This window comes from Micromys minutus (assembly GCF_963924665.1).
Source record: "Micromys minutus genome assembly, chromosome: 33".
In the NCBI taxonomy this organism is placed as follows: Eukaryota; Metazoa; Chordata; class Mammalia; order Rodentia; family Muridae; genus Micromys; species Micromys minutus.
Window position 1 is genome coordinate 8,666,072 of NC_137968.1, and position 20,325 is coordinate 8,686,396.

Consider the following 20,325-nt stretch of genomic DNA (forward strand, 5'->3'; position numbering starts at 1 on the left):
TGAGAAGCATTAGTGTTATTGATGTCAAGGTTTTGTTGTAGTTGTTGCTGCTGCTGCTGCTGCTGCTGTTGCTGTTGCTGTTGTTGCTGAGTAACAAGCATGCTTAGCAGACATCTCTTGGGTTATTCAAGGTCTTACCAAATTAACAATTGAGATGGATGGCCATAAATCAGCCATTTAAAAATTTGACACCAAAACACAGCACTTTATTGCTTTAATATTACCTCTGAGGTTTATTATTTATTTCCTTCTACTAATTATGGATTTGTCTTATTCTACCTTCTGCAAAGTTTTAAATGAATTATTAAAGTATTTATTTAATTTCTCTAATTTTTAATGTAGACCCTGTAGCTATAAATGACCTAATCTGTACCCTCCAGTTTCTGACAAGGTATGTTCTCATTTTCCTTTGAATCTAGAAATTCTATAATACCCCGCACAGATTTCTCCAACAATCCACTGATTGTTTGAAAGTGGATTGTTCAGACTTCCTTGGGTTTGCAGTTTTTTTGGGATTGCTACTGCCTTTCAATACCATCTGTCTTAGGGTTTCGCTGCTGTGAACTTATACCATGACCGATGCAACTCTTATAAGGACAAATTATTGGGGCTGGCTTAGAGGTTCGGAGGTTCAGTCCATTATCATTAAAGTGGGAGCATGATGACATCTAGGCAGTCATGGTGCACGCAGAGCTAAGCATTCTACATCTTCATCTGAAGGCTGCTAGTAGAAGACTGGCTTCCAAGTCGCTAGGACTAAAGTGTAAAAGCTCATGCCCAGAGTGAAACACCTACTCCTATAAGGCCACCCCTCCAAATAGTGCAACTCCCTGGGCCAACCATATTTAGATCATGAAATCATCCAAGTGAATACAAAATTATTCTTAAAGTGTTTGTTAAAGCAAGTTTTGTATCTTTTCATAAGATCTATCTTGGTAAACATTCTAGAAACTTATAGAAAGAATATATATCATGAAGTTGTTGAGCAGAACTTTTTGTATCTGTCTACTAAATCTTTTTGTTATATAGTGTAATTTAACACTGAAATAACTTTGTTTCTTTGGAGGAAAGCATTTTTTGATGAGCTATGAAATAGAATCTACTATTGAAGTCACCACTAGTATTACATTGAGCTTATTATCTGTTCTTCTGTCCTTTCATGTCTAGCAGTATTGTTCTTTGTCTTAGTCAGGGTTTTACTGCTGTGAACAGACACCATGACCAAGGCAACTCTTATAAAGACAACATTTAATTGGGGCTGACTTACAGGTTCAGAGGTTCAGTCCATATCATCAAGACAGGAATATGGAAGGGTCCATACAGTGATAGAACAGGAAGAGCTGTGAGTTCTACATATTTATCTGAAGGCTTCTAGCAGAACATTGGCTTTCAGGCAGCTAGGATGAGGGTCTTAAGGCTTGCCAAGAATGACACATCTACTCCAACAAGGCCATACCTACCAATAGTACCACTCCCTGTGCCAAGCATATACAACCCCCCTCCTTTCCTTGCCTTTCATTTTTTAGAAAGTTGAATGCAGTAAAGTTCAGTGGGTACACAGTAATAATCATTATAACATCCTGATGTGTTCTATTTACCAATGTATAATGACCACTGTTTCTTCTGATTCAATTTGGCTTCCAGTCTGCCCATTTTCTAGTTCTAGAATTATACTGTACCACGAACCACCGCAATAATTCCCCATTTTTCACGAACCTCCATTCTAGACAGCAAGTTCTGAAGTTCAAATTTCATGGAACTCAGTTGACCTGACACTTTGTCTTCAGGGAGCTCCGGACTGGCTGAGGATTTGTTAATGTGAGCATTGTTGCCTTTGATGTTTTATCTGCAAAGTTCACTCACACAGTGGAGACAGAATGCCACAGAAGCAGAGGATGTTTGAGAAGTATTTTTGACAGCGGTGCAACATCACTTCTGCCACACTCTGTTAACCAGCACAAGTTACAAAAGCAGCCACAGCCACACAGCAGGAAAATGGGGTGAGTCTATTCATGGACAAAGCCTCAAAGTCGCAATAAAGGGCACATGGATATAGAGTGGATCATTGCAATAAGTTCACTCTATACCCCCTCAGTCAGGGACCTGAACAAGTATAGTGACTCTGGCCCCTGAACCACCAGGCTCCATTTCGCTAAATAGTGGGCATAGGACAAGAATAACCAATTTTTTATTTGATTAGAATTATTCAACAAATATCTTTGAAACAACTATCACATTATTATATGTTCTTCACATTACAAATGTACCCAAAATCATATATACTGCTGATAGAGTATAGTCTAATGCCTTCTTAGTCAACATTTATCACTTGGGGGAAACACTAATGCACATTGTGATTTCAACTAAAGTTTCAAAATACTTTTTCAAAATAAGCCAATGCTGTCACAACCATGAACATTTAAAAATTGTTTTCAGTTTTGACTAGACCAGCTCACTTATCAGCCTGAGGCTACTCATATTTCCAAGAAAAAAAATAGAACAATAATGGAAGTTCGTTCTTGTGAAAAGTCAATATTTGGTATCTGGTTGCTTTCTTTCCCATCATTGCTAATTGTGTCATGTGAAGCCTTGATCTTTCTTAATTTGCCACTACTTAGAGTCTGCGGGTTTCCAAAATGATGGTTTCTTGTTCTGCTCTATTACTAAAATTTAGTGGCTGAATTCGCTTTTCTAAACAGCAATAGAATCAGGGGTAGAATTTAGAGCTCATGTCCTCTATCATTCCCTCTGCTCATGATAATGCATATTTTTTATCCTCAGATTGGACCATATGCATTCATGTTTTCCTTTCTCAGGGCACCGTTGAACCCATTGAATTGGAGAATCATAATAGACGTGTACAAAGACTTTGAGAAAGTACCATAAGAGAGATAGAAAAAGCTAAGTATATCACTAATACAGTTAAGAGTATGATATAAGGAAGGAAGAGGAAAATCAGGTTAGGAGATACACATCAATGTGGTCAGTCATGCCATTCATAGAGGAACTAGGCAAATGACCATGGAAATCAAGTACTTGGTTTTGCACAATGACTTTGTGCAACATTTTACATGACTAGTTGGTAGTCTTTTTCAAGCAACTGTATGTCTGAGATTCATGATGGAGAAATCACTGATCCATTCATTCTTATAATAAAAATGTACAAACACTAATTAGATGTAGATTTTATGCTTTGTTGAGAACAGCTTACAAAGAAGAAGAGGCAGGAGAATGTGTGTAGTCTTAGTTACTGTTTTATTACTATAAAGAGACACCGTGACTAGACTGACGCATAAATTTGTTTAACTTGGTAACTTATAGCTTTAGAGAGTTAGTCCATTATCAGTGTGGGACACAGACAAGTTTGATTCCCATTATTTACTTAGTTACTTTGTGAAAGGCATTGCTAATCACATTCATGTACATCTCAGAAACCAGATTGGAACAATAGCTGACAGCATCATAAAAGGGGACCTCAGTCATCAGGAAGAGAAAGATACTCCAAGCCTGCCATTGTAGAGGAATTTTAATCCAGCAATGTGGTTGCTTTGCAAGGGATCACATCCAAAGGCCTTCTGGGTCTATATGATCCTGCTGGAGTGCAGGCATGCTCCAGAATTCAGTAGAATATAGGCACTCCCTTAGTACACACCTCTAATCCCTAACAATGAAGGCAAGGTTAGTTTGTAGAAGGAAGCAGCCATGTTTGAAAGTGACATCTAATTGAGCGGTAGACAAAATGGTGAATCAGAGAAAGCTCTGACAGAATGAGTCAGAGACAGGATACGCCCAACTCTCGCAAGAACAGACAGAAAAGAGAGGCTTCTTAAGAACAGCACACAGAGTGAAAACAAGCCAGACACAGGTGGTCTGTGTATACACAGCAATTTTACCAAAACTGCTTTACAGAGACAGGTTGCAGAAAGAACGATCTGGACACAGGGGAAGACAGAAAAAGACAGAAAATGAAAAGGAGCCAGAAGTCTAGAAAACATTGCCGAAGTTAGTATGATCCAAGCAAAGCAATCCAGTCAGAGACGAGAGAAGCCTGGCTGAATAGGTGATCTTGGAAAACTAGGCTGTAGGGAGGCTAGAACCATCCAAACCTATGCCTGTGGATAGTTAAGACAGAGATAAAATGCTTTGGGCTCACACAGCTTGCGTATGGCTGTTATCTCATCCCTTCCTTGGAGAAAAATAAAAGTGACGTTCATATGACATGAACTTTTGGAACCTCAAAACCCATCCCCAATAATATACTTCCTCAAAAGGCCATTACTTCTAATTCTTCCCTAACAGATCTCTTCCCTGGTGACTACATAGATGAGCCTATGAGGTCATTCTCATTCAAACAAGGGTACCTGTGCTTGGGGGGCCTTCTTCATTTCAGAACTGTGGAGTTCAATAAGCCTTCCTGGGTGTATGACCTTATCAGAAATACAGCTTCACATCTGATTTACTGCAAAGGCTACACTACTTCCTTGAGATATCAATGAAACAGACTCCACAATGTTCAGTGTGTAGTGAAAGCCTCAAGTTAAGCTTTCTGGTCAATGTTACGAAGGGGAAATGGCGAGGAGCATCGTTGTATCATTCTGGGCTCTTTTCTCTCATCTGCTGTATAGTTCAGAGAGAGTTCCTCATAAAGCACGTGTTTTACAGTGCCACATGAGTTCCAGTCTCACATGTTTTGAGGACACATTTGTTGGTTAAATCCTTTCTCCCTTCTGTACCGTGCTAGCTAGTGGACCACAGCAGAATGAGTAGGGCCCAAGATTTTAGACTCCTCTCCTTTCAGATACTTCTCTTGGCTGGTCATATCATTGGCCTCCAATCGCTAACTCCCTCTAGCCTGCAGAGCTGAATACAGAGACTGGCCCTGGGAGAGGGTCTCACGGTTAGCAAGGATTCATGCCACAGGCAAAACAAGAAATTAAGGACAAAGCCCAGATTCCTACCTAAATGTATATCTGTGTGAGGATGTCAGAAACACGGGGACAGGAGTTACAGACAGGCGTGAGCAGTCATAATACTGTAAGCTGCCACATGGGTACTAGGAATTGAACCTGGGTCCTCTGGATAAGCAGCCAATGTTCTTGACTGCTGAGCCCCCTTTCTAACACTAGCATTATAGCTGTTCATGGTTTGTTATGGGTCCAACACCATGTTACAATGGCTTGCTTCATGCATATTGTTTGCATTAATATTCACCCGTTTCTCGCAGGGAGAAGATAACTTTGGTCTTTGACAGATAAAAGGTCAGGGACTTAAAGAAGTTAGACAGTTCTGACCAGTGCTTTTGTTATTGCCTGTCCTTGACACTGTGAGGACACAAGCAGGCAGAAGAGCTGCAGATACTTCCTCCGTGACTGGCAGAGCATCGACTGTGGCCACTACCTGGTCTTCAGACTCAGCCACCCAGAAGGAGCCATGTGCATTCAGGTAAGACTTGGGGATGCCTCTAATTTCTCCAGGAGAGCCAGATAGGCGCCTCGGGCAAAGGAGAAAGAAGAAGCTGCCTACTCTGACCAGGAGCAAGGTTGCTACGGTCATGGACACCCCAGGAGAGTCTGAGGTAGTGTCACCACATGGTGGAAGGTAGCAGGGACATGCTTCTTCATGCTTCTGGAGAACAATTCTAGGACCTTTTTGCAGTCTCTCTACTGGTACTGTCGGATGTGGTTAAGAATCCATAGGGAGGTTTCTGGCTCTCAAATATCAGTGGTCACAAGGGACATCCAGGCCTTCTTGCACAGTTTCCCTCAGCCCCAGTTTCTAGGCTGCTTTGAAGATTGAATACAGGAAGCTGTGTGCAGAGTGCTCCCTGTCACCTTCCTTCTCTGGTTACAAGTTCTCCGACTTTTGGGAACTGAAGTGCCACACGGTAGAAAGATGTGCTCTTCTGAGATTTTCTGTTTCCTCTTCGGGGTCCAGGTGCAAGTTTCAATGAATCCTTTTTCCAGGAACTGGAAGGGTTCCGTCTCTTGGTCCTCTCACTTAGTACCACAGATCCAAGTGTCCAAGATGGCCCCTGCCTTCGATGACATCCAGGATAAGCTACCAGAGCCTGCTGCACTAGGGCACAAATCAGGCCTGGCACTTAATTAGCTGACTCGTGTTTTCCTCTTTATCTGCAACCCAGACTCTATGGTAAGGACGACTCATCAGAAGGAAGGTGAGGACGATGCCCACTGGGTACCAAAAGCCCCCCCCACCCCACCCCCGCTCCAGCAGCTCAGCATCTCTCTGCCTTGGCAGGAATCAGGTCTTCCGGAAGTGATGGACTCGTTTCCATCCGTTTCTGTGGTTCCCCTGGATCTTCCTGGACTGACCAAGACTGAGCGCAATTCTCAGGAACTGACACAGCGAGTGTTTCTCCTGCCCAGTGGACACTTTTCTTCTACGGTGATGTTGTCCCTGAGACCAGCGTTGTGCAGTATCGTGCTGTGGCTTTCTACCTGGGCACGGGATTCCAGAAGACAGGCCAATATTTTGTCAGCATAACCATGAGGTTATTGAGTCTTTCTATCCTTCATGTTGCCTACTCTCTTTCTTTTTCTTGGGGACCAGGGATGTGAGGGTTTTTTTTTTTCTTTGATTGTCTGGAAGGTTCCAGTTCACCCTGCTGTAGGGGCAAGCCAACCCTGGTAGTTTACTGCTACCAGTCCCAAGGGTTCCCTCTTCTTTCTTTGTCTCTCTTTCTTTCTTTCAAAAAGATTTATTTACTTAGTGTATGTACACTGTAGCTGTCTTCAGACACACCAGAAGAGGGCATCAGATCTCATTACAGATGGTTGTGATCCACCATGTGGTTGCTGGGAATTGAACTCAGGACCTCTGGAAGAGCAGTCAGTGCTCTAACCACTGAGCCACCTCTCCAGCTCCATCAGTCATTGCTCTTAACCGCTGAGCCATCTCTCCAGCCCCGGGAGCTGTCTTTCACCTTTCTAGTGCCATGATTATATAGCACAAAACCCAACTGAGTCAATGCTGCACACATTTCACTTGGGGGGTTCAGCTATCAGTTTCAGCAAGGTGGTCTCAAGTCCGCACGGCAAGAGACCTTGGTAAGCTGAAGTTCCAGCGCTCAGACAGGATTTAGGATCTTTGCAGAAGAGCTACAGTGAGCTCAGACCGAGGCTTTTCTGACACACACTGAAGCTGTCGATTACTGAAAAAGCTAAGACTTGTGTAGAAATAGAACTTCCACAGGTAGAGGGACAGCATAGTCATAGGTCAGGGTGGATGCCCCAAGAGAGCTGGAGCAACCAAGCATTTAACTTACTCCTAAATCACTTTGTGCAGAGAGAGAAAGGGGACCTCTGACACAGTGAGAGTAATTCTGGGTGGGTGATCCTTCCTCGCCTTAGTTGGTCCCAGTCTTATGGGAAAATACAACGAAATGAATGCTCAGCACATAAGTTCTTGGGGATCCAGGAGGATGATACAAGGTCAGGTATTTGTATGGATATGTTGCCCTAGAGAAAAACCCCAGGACGAACTCCCACTTTCTTGTGTTGGACAGCGATGGGCTCCCAGTGCTCCTGGTTATCCTCTGTAAAACGTTAAAATGGCCGCTCAGGAGTTGGAACTGTGTGGGAAGCCACCGCATTCGCCATTACAAGATGGCGCCCAGCCCAAAGGGAGGTTGGCCAGTTTTGAGATAAACAACCTAAGTGTGCATGCACATATGACTGTTTTGCTGACTCATGCTGACTCGTTCTCTAGTCCCGAGTATGCTAATTAGGATGCACAGAATGCACCAATCAGGTAGCGACACACTCCTCCTAAGCATATATAAGAAGGGTTGATTTCTGGGCTCAGGGTCTTTCGCCACTGCAATCAAACCCGCAATAAACGCCTGTAGAAGGATCCTGTTGTGGCGCGTCTTCCTTGCCGGCGAGATAGGCGATCGCTACAGAACTGCACTCTAGAGTAGAAAAAGGCAGTCTCAGAACCAATGAGGTTGTTGGGTGACAATTACCATGCTGGACATTGGCATCCTTCCTAAATTGTTAAGAAAAGGCCCCTAGGGCCAGTGAATCACAAATGTGTCTACTACAGCTCTTGGTTGCATGCAAGAACTGGAGACCTCTTTGCTGAACACATGCTTTGGTTTCAGAACATGGATAAACCAAGCAGAGACTAAGCAGGAAGAGCCTTGTGTACTGGCTGGATTTCTAGAGCCAAGGGGCTCAATTCAGGCTGTCGAGGGCAGACAGTCTTGCTCTGTCTGCTGTGTTGTTACATGCCAGAAAGATGCACATCGTAATGCAACAGTGACATTGCTAAGTTTGCACACACATACTTTCCAATTCAGACCTCCTCAGAAAGGAATTCTTATTGATTATTTTAAGGCAGGACAAACTTCTATGACATGACAACGACAGGGCATAGTAAGGTGACTACCACTATTGTTGTTTGTTTGTTTATTAAACAAGTATGGTGTGTCAGCTTGCCTTCAGAACATTTGTGTTTATGCCCAATGACTGCTATGCCAGCCTCAGTTGTAAAGGGAGCCTTTTCACAGTGTGTGTGTGTGTGTGTGTGTGTGTGTGTGTGTGCATTTACTCCAGAGACTCATAACTTATCAAATTGCTGAGAGTAAATGACTGATGCTGTGATATAGTCCGATATTGGATGATAAATGGAAGAATATATATATATATATATATATATATATATATATATATGTGTGTGTGTGTGTGTGTGTGTGTGTGTGTGTGTGTGTGTGTGTGTGTGTGTATAAGCTCCAAGACTTAGAAGAGATATGGAAGAGGATCCATAAAGATTTAAGATATGAAGTGGGTGGAGTACCCTGTATCTGTTTGGTCTGAATTGGAACCTCCTCTTGTGGAGGGCTGACAGAGGCTCAGAAGACTCAGGAGGGGGCCCCTCTCCAAAATAACCCAGGCAGTAAACACTGAACAGCAGAAAGAAGCCTCTTAGAAACCCCAGTGTTGTAGATTTTGTGAGTCATTACCAACGCAATGGCAGTACTGCCCTGGTGACCATGCTCCTATAAGTAATCACTCACCTATGTAGCTCCAATAAACTGTCTCATCGAAAAAATCAAAAATAAAGGGATTAGACAGCCTGGACACCAAGTGCCAGGAAAAGAATAAGAAAGCTGCTCTTAAGGAAGGTCAGGAAGTGGATGCCTCAGTCTTTCTCAGAAGGAAGAAAAAAAACGTTTATGGGAGGAAATAAAGAGACAAATAGAGGAACAGGGACTGGAGGAAAGATCATCCAGAGACTGCCTCACCTAGGGATATACCTCTTATGTGCCCAATAAACCCAAGCACTATTGTTGATACCAAGTAGTGCTTACTGGCAGGAACCTGATATGGATGCCTCCTCAGAGGCTCTGCCAGAGCCATACTGATACAGAGGAGGATGCTTGCAGCTAACCATCAGACTGAACACGAAGACCCCAAAGAAGAAACTAGAGAAGAACTGAAAGAGCTGACAGGGTCTGCAACCCCATGGGAAGAACAGAATTATCAACTATCCAAACCCACCACAGCCCCCAGAAACTAAAACACCAACCAATGAGTTCACACAGAGAGACCCATGGCCCCAGGTGCATAAGTAGCAGAGGATAGCATTGTCTGACATCAATAGGAGGAAAAGCCTTTGGTCCAGTGAAGGCTCATTTTCCCAGTGTAGGGGAATGCCAAGGTGCTGAGGTGGGAAAGGGTGGTTGGGAGAGGGAGCACCTTCATGGAGGAAATGGAGGGAGGGGGAATGGAATTGTGGGAAGGGAATTCATCTGAAATGTAAATGCAGACAATTTCCAATAAAAATTAAGAAGGAAAACAAAGAAATTAAAATTTTTAAAAGCTGCTCTTAGCCATTTAACAGGACAAAATTTCTATGCATACATTTTTTTTCAAATGAGGTTTCAAAATGTGCTGTGTTCTTCCAGATTGTTCCTTAAGCCCCTCACCCATTTGTTTATAAAGGCCCCTCACCCATTTGTTCGAATATTCAGCATATTCCATACATGCAGAATTGTAAATGTGGGTTTCCATTTCCACAGCCAATTCCTAAAGGGACATGATTCTAGGTAGAACAAACATTGGACATTTCTAGAATACGTTATTTAACTTGTAAGCTAATTTAATAATGAATGCGGTCATGCCTCATTCTGAACCGCAGATGAGTTTTAGTGATAAGAAAATATCAAACAAGGAATACAAATGAAAGGGGCATGCCGGGAAAGTATGGAAAATGTCCATACCTTTTGACATAATTTGACGAAAATTAGATTGCTTTTAGTAGACAATAATAAAATAAACTAACCAGAATGACTGAACGACTGCTCGATTTCAATTCATAAAAACATCGAGTGCGATGAAATGCCCAGGACAATGATTTTTTTTTAAATGTTGAGAAAACTGGTGGTCGAAAATTTATAATTTTGTCTGGTTTTGTTCTTTGAAACTTACCCAAGCCCTGTCATGATCTGAAATTTCAACTGCGAAGTTCAGCCACCAAATATCCTCTCTGGTGGAAGTCAGAATGTAACAAAAATAAATAGAATCCCCGCAAAGATGAATGCTTCAACTTACCGAGGAGGGTAAAGCTGGGTTTAAGTTTGGCTCTATACCGAGGTCGGCCACTAGATGGCGATATGTGATACAAAGTAGAAGCTGTGTTGAAACAGAAACAGTTGAGGCTCCTGGGGCAGTTAAACCATGCTGCCTGCACGCGGGAATGATTCAGGGAAGTTACCCTGCTTTTAATCTTTATACTACATCTTTGTCACTTGTTTTGTGTGTTGGTAGAGGTGAAGAGGTGCAATGGTGCCAAGTAGTTGGAGAACAGCTATCAAGAATCATTTAGTACCATCTTGGGAATAGCGCTTAGATCACCAGGTTTGTTGGGATGTGCCTTTAGCTGCCGAGCCGTCTTGCCAGCCCCGTGTAGTCAATCTTAGCGTGTGCCTATTACTTCTAAAGATACTAAACGAAGTACGACCCACTTCGTTCACAAACTTAGATTATGGCAACTTCGCTTTTGCCAATTGCCTTATTTAAAAAATGCCTGAAAAATTCATTTATGTATATAGGCATTTTATTCACGTGGATGCCGGTGCAATACCTGCATTCCTGGTGCTCCCATTGACCAAAGTGTTGGAGCCCCTGGAACTGGACTTATAGATGTGTGCTGAGAGGGCTCATGACCTCTGAAAGAGCAGCCAATGGCCAATGCCGCTCACTGCTGAGCCATCTCTCTAACCGGTTAACGTCCTTTTGAGGAGTTCAATTCCATCCCATTGTTTGACTAAATCTCTTAACATTAGCTATTACTTTTCTTCTGTTTAATTTATTATTCACACACACACACACACACACACAGAGAGAGAGAGAGAGAGAGAGAGAGAGAGAGAGAGAGAGAGAGAGAGAGAGTTAGCATCCCCATCATTTATCTTGGCTTCCTCTCAAGACCCTTCATCCTCGGGTATCCGAAGTTCATATTTGCTTCAGTGAGCGCTTCTGAAGTCACGTTTTGGGACTGGAGCACTGTGGGTGGTTTGAATATGCTTGGCCTGCGGTGTCCCTAGTAGTGCTATTAGGAAGTGTGGCCTTGTTGGAGGAAGTGTGTCACTGTGGGGGATGGGCTTTGGGACCTTCATCCTAGCTGCCTAAAAGACAGGAGCCTCTTGGCAGCCTTCGGAGCAAGATGTAGAATTCTCATCTCTTCCAACGCCATGTGTCTACCGTGATGATAATGGACCGAACCTCAGAACCAGTAAGCCAGCCCTGATTAAATGTCCTTTATAAGAACCTTGGTCATGGTGCCTGTTTCCAGCAGTAAAACCCTAAGACAGGTCCTCTGCTTGCCTTCAAGGCCACATCTTGTAGAATGCTCAGCGTCAGATCTAACCTACGCCAAGTAAATGTCAAGATGTGAGAGCACCATTTCTTCTCAAAATAAAATGGGTACGATGGAGTGTTTCATCTTGTCAGTTTTAACTGGAACAGAGGGCAACAATGTAACCAGTCAACCTTGACTTATGGGTAAGTCTATGAGGGTATTCTGAAAAGCCAAAACACTGAATTCCACAGACTGAGGCAAACTCTACCCTTCCAGCCTTATAAATGGAGGATACATATTAGCTATTTCACTGATCCACCTAAACAAAAAGCCCAAGAAAGGGAAATCTGTCAGCTTTCCTCTCTCTCTCTCTCTCTCTCTCTCTCTCTCTCTCTCTCTCTCTCTCTCTCTCTCTCTCTCTCTCTCTCTCTCTCTGACCACGCCCCTCCTCGCTCCTCTCAGCCTTGGGCCTTAAGTTACACCATGAAATCCCTTGGTTCTCAGGCCTTTGAACTTGAGATGAATCACATCCCTGTTTCCTGGGTTGTCTGACTTGCAAGCAGTCAGTGTACCAGAGCAGGAAAACTTATCAGCCAACAGTATTGTGTGATAACTGTCCTTGAATGGATCTCTTTTCTCTCTTCTCCTTTCTGCCTTCCTCTCTTTTTCCTTTCCTCTTTCCCCTTTTCCCTCTCTCCTCCCTGCCTCTCATTTTTCTTTTCTCCTCTCCTTTTCCTTGTCTCCATCCCCTCATCTCATTCTCTTGTTCCCTGGGGAAATTTGTGTAATGCAACAGATCACATAAATGTTCCAGGAAGGCTGAAGAAGTGGGGCTTCAATAAAGACCAGTTAAGCATCGTATTCAAAGTGTCTCGTCAATAATTGCTAAAAATAGAACCAGAGACTCCTGACACCTGACTTGGCACCGCACTTAGTCAATAGCATCTTTCTTTGATCATGAAATGAAAGAACAGAGTAGCAATTTGGGGAGAAACTCCTGCCAAGTGGACTTAATCTTTCCCAAGTGCTATCAGTGAAACGAGAAAAGAAAAAAAAAAGAAAAGAAGAAGAGAAAACGTTGCTGCTAGTCTTTCTGACAGTCTGTACTAGCCGACTTCAGGAAGACTCTATACCTCACAATGGATTTTCTTAGAAATCACAAAGAGAAGAGAAGCCTGATGTTCCCCCAAAGTGGCCTTTGTGGCGTGCTCTCTAGAAATATGTGAGTGGCACATTTATATTGAAGAGTTCGCATGGTGCTCTCATTAAAGCTTCCAGAGACAAAGACATTTAACCTATCTCTCGTTCCTACTGTACTCGGCCTATAGCAGACACCCACTATTTACAGAAGGGGGGTGTGAGAGGAGAGGGATGGGAGAAAGAGGGAAGGAAAAAAAGAAGGGTAGGAAGGAAAGCCAGGGATCTCTAGTAACGGTGTGCACAAATGCTGGCATGACATTGCTTATTCCTGTTTTGTGCATTTCTAACAAATACAAAGTCAGAGCTTCGTTTGTTTGATTTAGGACTGGGCACTGATCACAGTGATTCACCAGGTATCTCTTCTCTCCACCGAACACCGACCATCTCTAACACTTTTGCTCAAAGCTATCCTTGTCTGGAGCTACAGCGGTGTTTCTCACCCTGTGGTCAACACCCCGTTGGTGGTAAATGTCCCTTTCCACAGGGGTCTCATATTCGAGATCCTGCTTATCGGGCTATGCATATTTGCAGTTCTACTCCTAATGAGCAGAAGTGCAGCTAGGAAGTGGCAATGAAAATTATTCTATGGCTGGTGCTCACCACAACACGAGGTACTGTATTTAGGGTCTCAGCATGGCGGTGGTTCCGAACCACTGGTCTAGGGAGATGGACCAGTGCCTCAGAGCACTTCCAAATGTCTTCTTTTGGCTTCCATGGGCGTACACAAGGCACACAGATACACACACTCACAAAACACACATTCGCATCACGAAAAACTAAGATAAATTTTTGTTGTTCAGAACCTTTGTGTCATCAGCATCAACTGTGGTGATGGTTCTCAGAGGTCCCGGGTATCTGATGTTCACCCTTTCACTTCACAGTGCCTCCCACTTTTAAGGGACACCAAGATAGTTAAAAGCGGCATCAAAACTCATTTTTAATTTTAATTTATTTTAAAGCATATTGATGGGTCCAGGAATTTCCCACAAACTACGTGAACACCGACCGACCTCAGTCAGACAGGGATAATGCTGTCTGATAGACCAGGGCCATGGTTCAGATTCGGGAACTGAACCATGACCTCAAGTTAAATCCCACAGGGTTTTGAAGCCCCAAATGCACAAACATCTGTGCCAAGTGATTTCACCAGTCAGGATCCGGGGATAAGGGATTTCCTTAGGAGCATGTTTCTATTAATTTCTCCTGCTTCCATTGGTTGGGTATTCAACTGTGACATGGGACTTGCCTTGTCTAAAATTCAGGTCCTAACTTGTCCACCAGGATGTCAGTTACCAAGGAGATCTTGGGAACTTAAACTTTACTTGGTCACTACTCAAAATGAAAATCTTATTCCAAAAAGTTTCTTAAATCTCTTAGTTGTGGTCTACCCTCCCCATGGGCAGTGTATACACAGGTTGGGGTCCAAAATTATTGTGGGTAACTACGAAACAGTCCTATGACTTCTTTTTGATTAGTGTCCGGGAGCTCAGAACATGAAAGAATGTGGAATCAATCTTGGCCTTAGAAAGTTTCCTAGTTATGGCAGAAACACATGAGAAATTTTTCTTATAGAGACAGGCTGGCCAGGTCACTGCTCCCTAGGCCTTAACATTTAATCTAGGCATTAAAATTTTACCTAGGTCATAACAGCATTCTGAAGCCCAGGGAAATTAGAACATTTAGGTGTCTGTACATATAAATTAATTTTATCAGGGATGTGCTTTCTTAAATGATAAAACGTTAATTACAGCATTCAAACGTTTTACCTCTCTGAATCACTGCCATATAACTGCTCATGATACATAAACTACAAGCATGAGTAACCTAGGCAAGTATAATTTTTATTTACATTTCCCCGGGTTCGACGTAATGCAATCATTATTTCTCACACTCTGTATTTTAAAATTTTGTTTTAAAATCTCAGAGAACCCATCGACAAGTGCTATTTGGAGCGGAAGGGTGAGCAACTTTCACGGAGTACCTCTCAGCGTGAGGTTCACCAGCGAGGGTTGCTGCCTTCCCTTTTCTCCAGCTCCATAGAATCAGAAGATCCACGTGAAGGGTCCATCCTCGTTAATTCCACTTTGTTTCGAGGGTCTCAAGAGACCTTCACATCACCACCGGCCTTTGAACAGAGTTTATCAGTTTTTTTTCTCTTTTCTTAAAAGTACAAAGACAATTTGGAGTGATGGTTGAAAAAGTATCTTCTAGGTCCAAAACTCAGAAGCCCTGGACCTGGTTTTGCAGCCTAGTTTCTGTGCAGAGAGAATTCGTGTTCCGAGGCCGCTTTCACGTGCTTTCTTCTTCCAGAGATGAACTTTATTTCTGGATGCTGGTGTAATAGAAATCATAAAGCCTCCTTGTAGTTCACTTACTTAGCCAAGCATTGTGTTTGCACCTCACACAGAAACAGGTTTGGCTTCTTCGGTGCCGTGGGCTGCCTTCCATGTAAGACACGGTGTTTGAATGAGGGAATGGAAATCCTCCTTCTTTCCTGGCAGGCAGGTGAGTTTGCCAGGTTGTGAGAAAAGCAGACAGTTGCAGTGAGCAGCCATCACTGAGCGGTGAGCAGCCGAGATGGGGGATGGGATATTAAGAGAGGAGGCTGCAGTCTTGGCTCTCAGTCTTTCAGCTTCTAATACTGTGATTTCAGACAGTTTAAAGATGATCCGCTGCAAACATGTGATAGCTGGACATTTCATAACTGTAGCCATGTGGTAGTTGATGACATCCATGATTAATCTATTAGTAGTCTCTGAACAAAGCCCCCCGTTCCATTTTGCTTTTGTTTGGGTTTTTTTTTAATCACATTTTAATGTATTTTCCCATAAAATTAAAATACATTGACGGCCCTCTGGCTGTGACTTTCAAGGTGGCTTTTTGTAGCAGTTTTCATTAATAATCATCATATCTGCTATAAAACCACTAATATCTGATTTTCATGGGGGCTTAATGTACCAAGAAATTCCTGTGTTTTAAGCATAACTAATTAAATGTTTTAATTACCCATTGGTAATTAATTATTTTTTTTCTTTTTAGAAACTAAATTTGGGGTTGCTGAGATGGCTCAGTGGTTAAGAACTCTGACTACTTTTCCAGAGGTCCTGAGTCCTGAGTTCAATTCCCAGCAACCACAGGGTGGCTGAAGACTTTCCACAAAGGTATCTGCTGCCCTCTTCTGGCCTGTAGGTGCACATGCAGAGAGAACACTTCTGCACTTAAAAATACATAAATAAGTAAATTTTAAAATGTTGGCAAAATAAATTAAATTTGGGTAATCAAGAGTTAATATAGAAAATATGTGTTGTCTTTATGGGACCTCTGCCATTTTTCTACCAGGAGAGAAAGAAACTGAAGATGAAGAACTGTGTCTAAAACTAATTAATAGCTTCCCTCTGAAGCCTGGGGTAGAAAAGAAATTAGTGGAGTCTCTTCACCAAGCAAAGAAAGGAAGTTGATTGATGAACAGTTCAAGAGCTGGAGAGACGACTCAGAAGTGAGAGCACGGAGTGCCCTTGCAGAGGACAGAAGTTCAGTCCTCTGCACCCACAGGACAATTTAAAACTACCCAGGACTTCAGTTCAGGAGACCCACTACCCGCTTATGACATCTATGGACTCCTGCAAGTATGTACACACAAGCAAGCATGTGCATGTGGGTGTACACTCACACACACACACACACACACACACACAATGTGCATGTATAAAATAAAATAAATGTTGATAAGAATGGTGGCAAGTGTCTTTAAGCTTCAGAAGTCAAGAGGCAAAAGTAACTGGGACTCTGTGAGTTCTAATCCATCCTCTTCTACACAGAGAGTTGCAGGCTAGTCAACATTGCCCAAAATCAAAAGAGTCAACCAAAATGATACTGAAAAGTAAAAGTTCAAGCTGCACAAACAATGTTTGTTTTCATTCAGTGATAAAGGACGGAAAACTTCCTGCTTCAGCCTTGTGCCTGGGTCTTGGTAACATGACGGGTGTGAGTGGAACATGAAGAAGGGAAACTCACAAGCACACACATGGAAAACTCACATTGGGTGAGCTGTGCGTTCTGATGGGAATGGAGCAACAGCCAGAATCTCAGGACATTTATTTGAAACAACTTAACTGAGGAGGCAGGTTAATAGTATGTGGCTTAACTAGGAGACAAGGTTATTCTATACTGCTTTTCAAGATGGCAGATTTAGCCAATCTTAGTGTGTGCAAACATGTACGTTTGCATGCACATGTCCGTGTGCGTGTGTGTGCGTGTGTGTGCATATGAGTGTGTGCATGTGTGTGTGTATGTGTGTGTGCGTGTGTGTGTGTGTGTGTGTGTGTGTGTGTGTGTGTGCGTGTGTGTCTTTGGGATGGGAGGTTCTCTCTAGAGGTGCAGAGTCTCAGGCTGTAAACATCCTGGAAGTTCAGGTTGACATTTTCTGCACACGCTGTTAACCTCCTCACATAAGTCTGAGACATCGGACCCTTGACATGGCCACATTCAAGTCAAGAGTGTACATTCATTCAGGACTTCATCTTCCCTATATATTCTCTCAAAACTTGGCTTTCTCCACCACAGGCTTCCCAAGCAGATATTATATCTTCATAACGTTCACTCACCTTCATGGGTACATTTGATGATCAGCACAGTGTGTGTTTCTGTGTGCCCACCATTGTTCCCTTGTGTTCCTGTATCTCTAATACTCCACAGCCCCATTAAATAAGGAACCACACACTCTGCATGTGTGACTGAGTGGACCACAACTGGACCTGATAGAAAGGAGAGGATTTGGCTTGGTGGTGTCATAACTTCTAGATCTAAGGCTCAATTTTCAAATTTGCATCTTTTATTTAGTATCCACAGAACTCTCACTAGTCTGGGGGTGTGCTGCTTATATATTGCTAAAGGAGAAGATACAAGAAATCAAGTTAATAGGTATCAAATCAGCAATTCCCAAACAAGGTAGGTGATAGAAACCCCATTATTCCCCTCCCCAGCCAAACGAAATTGTTAGCTTATTATTAAAATCCCAAAGTTAACTTGTGTTTTATGGTAGAATTTGAAGTCGATATAGAATACCAGCCTCCAAAGAAGGGCTCTGTGGTGATGGCTGTCTATTCTGACGACTGCACGCCAATTGCAGGTGAGGGTCAGAAAAAAATTGGACAAATAAAGACAGACCTCAGCCTCCGATGCAGGAAGAAGCCTTTGAGTTCTTGACAGGATAATGACACAGCATAGGCTAATCTCCCTTGGGAATCATAACCAGATGTGTTTCAGAAAGTTGGCATTAAACCCCTTCGGAGATATGATTGATATGTTTACTCAAAATGTCGAAGAAGATAATGAAGTGGGTTGACTCCCAGCCCTCCCTCCACCTCTGGCCTCCCTCCTCCCCAGTTTGCACAACTGCAGATCTTACTTGGGGCCATCTATACTTCGCCACCAGGAGATCTCAAGTTTCTGGATTAGTGCGACCTTCAAAAGTAGGAACTTCTGCCCAAACTCTCACTTAGATTAAAACTAAATTTAGAATTCCAGGATTTTTGTTGTATGCTTCAGATTTCTCGACTTGCATTTAGCTATGGTATTATTACTAAACCTATTGATTGTAAGAGAGATGAGTTTCCTGGAGCCTGGTATATTCTTCATTTTGTGCACCTGTGTCATTTAAATCTTTTACCAACACCAGTCTCCTCTGAGACCACATCTCACACATAAATGAGCTGGATCAAGGAAGCACCACGTAGATCCACAGTTGACTTTTGTAAACAATTCAAACAGTCAAGACTAGCCTGGAAGGAAAACAATCACAATATTTTTCATTGAACATAGTTTATTATGTATGTTCCTCATGGGTAATTAAAGCAATATAGTGCCTGTGACTCAGACATTTATGATTAATCAAATTGACCAAATAGGAGAGGCAGAGCAGGACAGCCGCCAAGATCTGCAGGTGAGCATCTTTCCAAAACCATGTCAAGCTGAGAAGATAATACAGAAGACTGTTGTCACAGAAAGTAAAAAAAGCATGTGAGAGATCACACTTTCTCCTCTGAAGTAACAAAATAAAAATCAGTATTGAAGAAGGCTAAAAGGAGAGATTAACTTCCAATGTTACCTTTCCCTTAAGTTCTGGAAGGCCCATGTGAAGGAAATCCCTGCCTATGGATGGAGAAAGAAACATTCCATAGCAGTTCAAACTCTGTTACACCAACCAAGTATAACAGAAAGGAAAGCCAGACTGCCCTCTGGAACGAAAACCAGGAAACCCTTGCCTTAAAAATCCTTGATGTCTGATTAGTAGAATCTGCAGGTCTTGTTTGCTTTCCCGAATTAATACATGACGGCTCAAACTAGCCCTAGTAGTAGGCAAAAATGGGGCCACTGGTAGAATAGACTTCCTTTTCTGCCTAGATTTCATTCATTTGCAGTGTTAAAGCAACCCTTGAGAAGTTTAATCCTTCTCTGAAGATAGTGAAGGTCTCTGCAGGAAACTTCCACTTTTTGAGTATTGACTTAGGGTTAGCAGTGCATTCTGTTACTGCAAGGGTGGTTTTTCTGTGTACTCAATTCTCTTTACTGCCTTCAAGATTCAGGTTGCCTGACTTAATATCAGTCTTGATGACCAAGAAGCCATCTCCACCAAGTGCCTCTTAAACGTGGACACCACAGCTTTTGCCAGACTATCCCCATATGAAGTTCTTTAACTCTCCAATCATGAAGAGAAGACGTGTGTCTCAGTGGGATGAAATTTTGTATCAGTTTGTGTCAGGGCCACCTCTGGTGTGTGGTATGTGGTCCCTGTGCTTCCCTAAGAGTCTATAGGTGCTTGCTACCATGAGACTCGTTTACAACTCCACTAAGCATCAGCCTAGTGGCCAAGGGCTGTCCCCAGCAATGCTATTTAGTGTTTGAAGAGTAATGCAAACATTACTCACCTGAGTTAGAACAGGGTGGTAATAATGTGGGGTTGGTGAAAGTCAATGTTGGCCAGAGCATAATAGTATCCATTGCTAGGCCTGCCTGTGAACAGCATCTCTGGGATAGTTCTGGGGTCAGAGGGCACATGGCTCTTGCATATCAGATTTCATGACAGCTTCCATCATCTGTAGCTAGTCATTATCCTTTGGTTTTAAATTTACTGCCACACTAGACACTTCGGGGCTATAGAAGATGAAGTCCTGTCCCCGTGTGCTTCTGGTTTTGAACAGCTATGTGTTCAGGGCGTGAAACAGTTTGGCAGCACTAGTAGTCCAGAATATGAAGTATGAACCTAGAAGTAGTCTATCCATTGGGATTCTGTGTAGGGCTGGT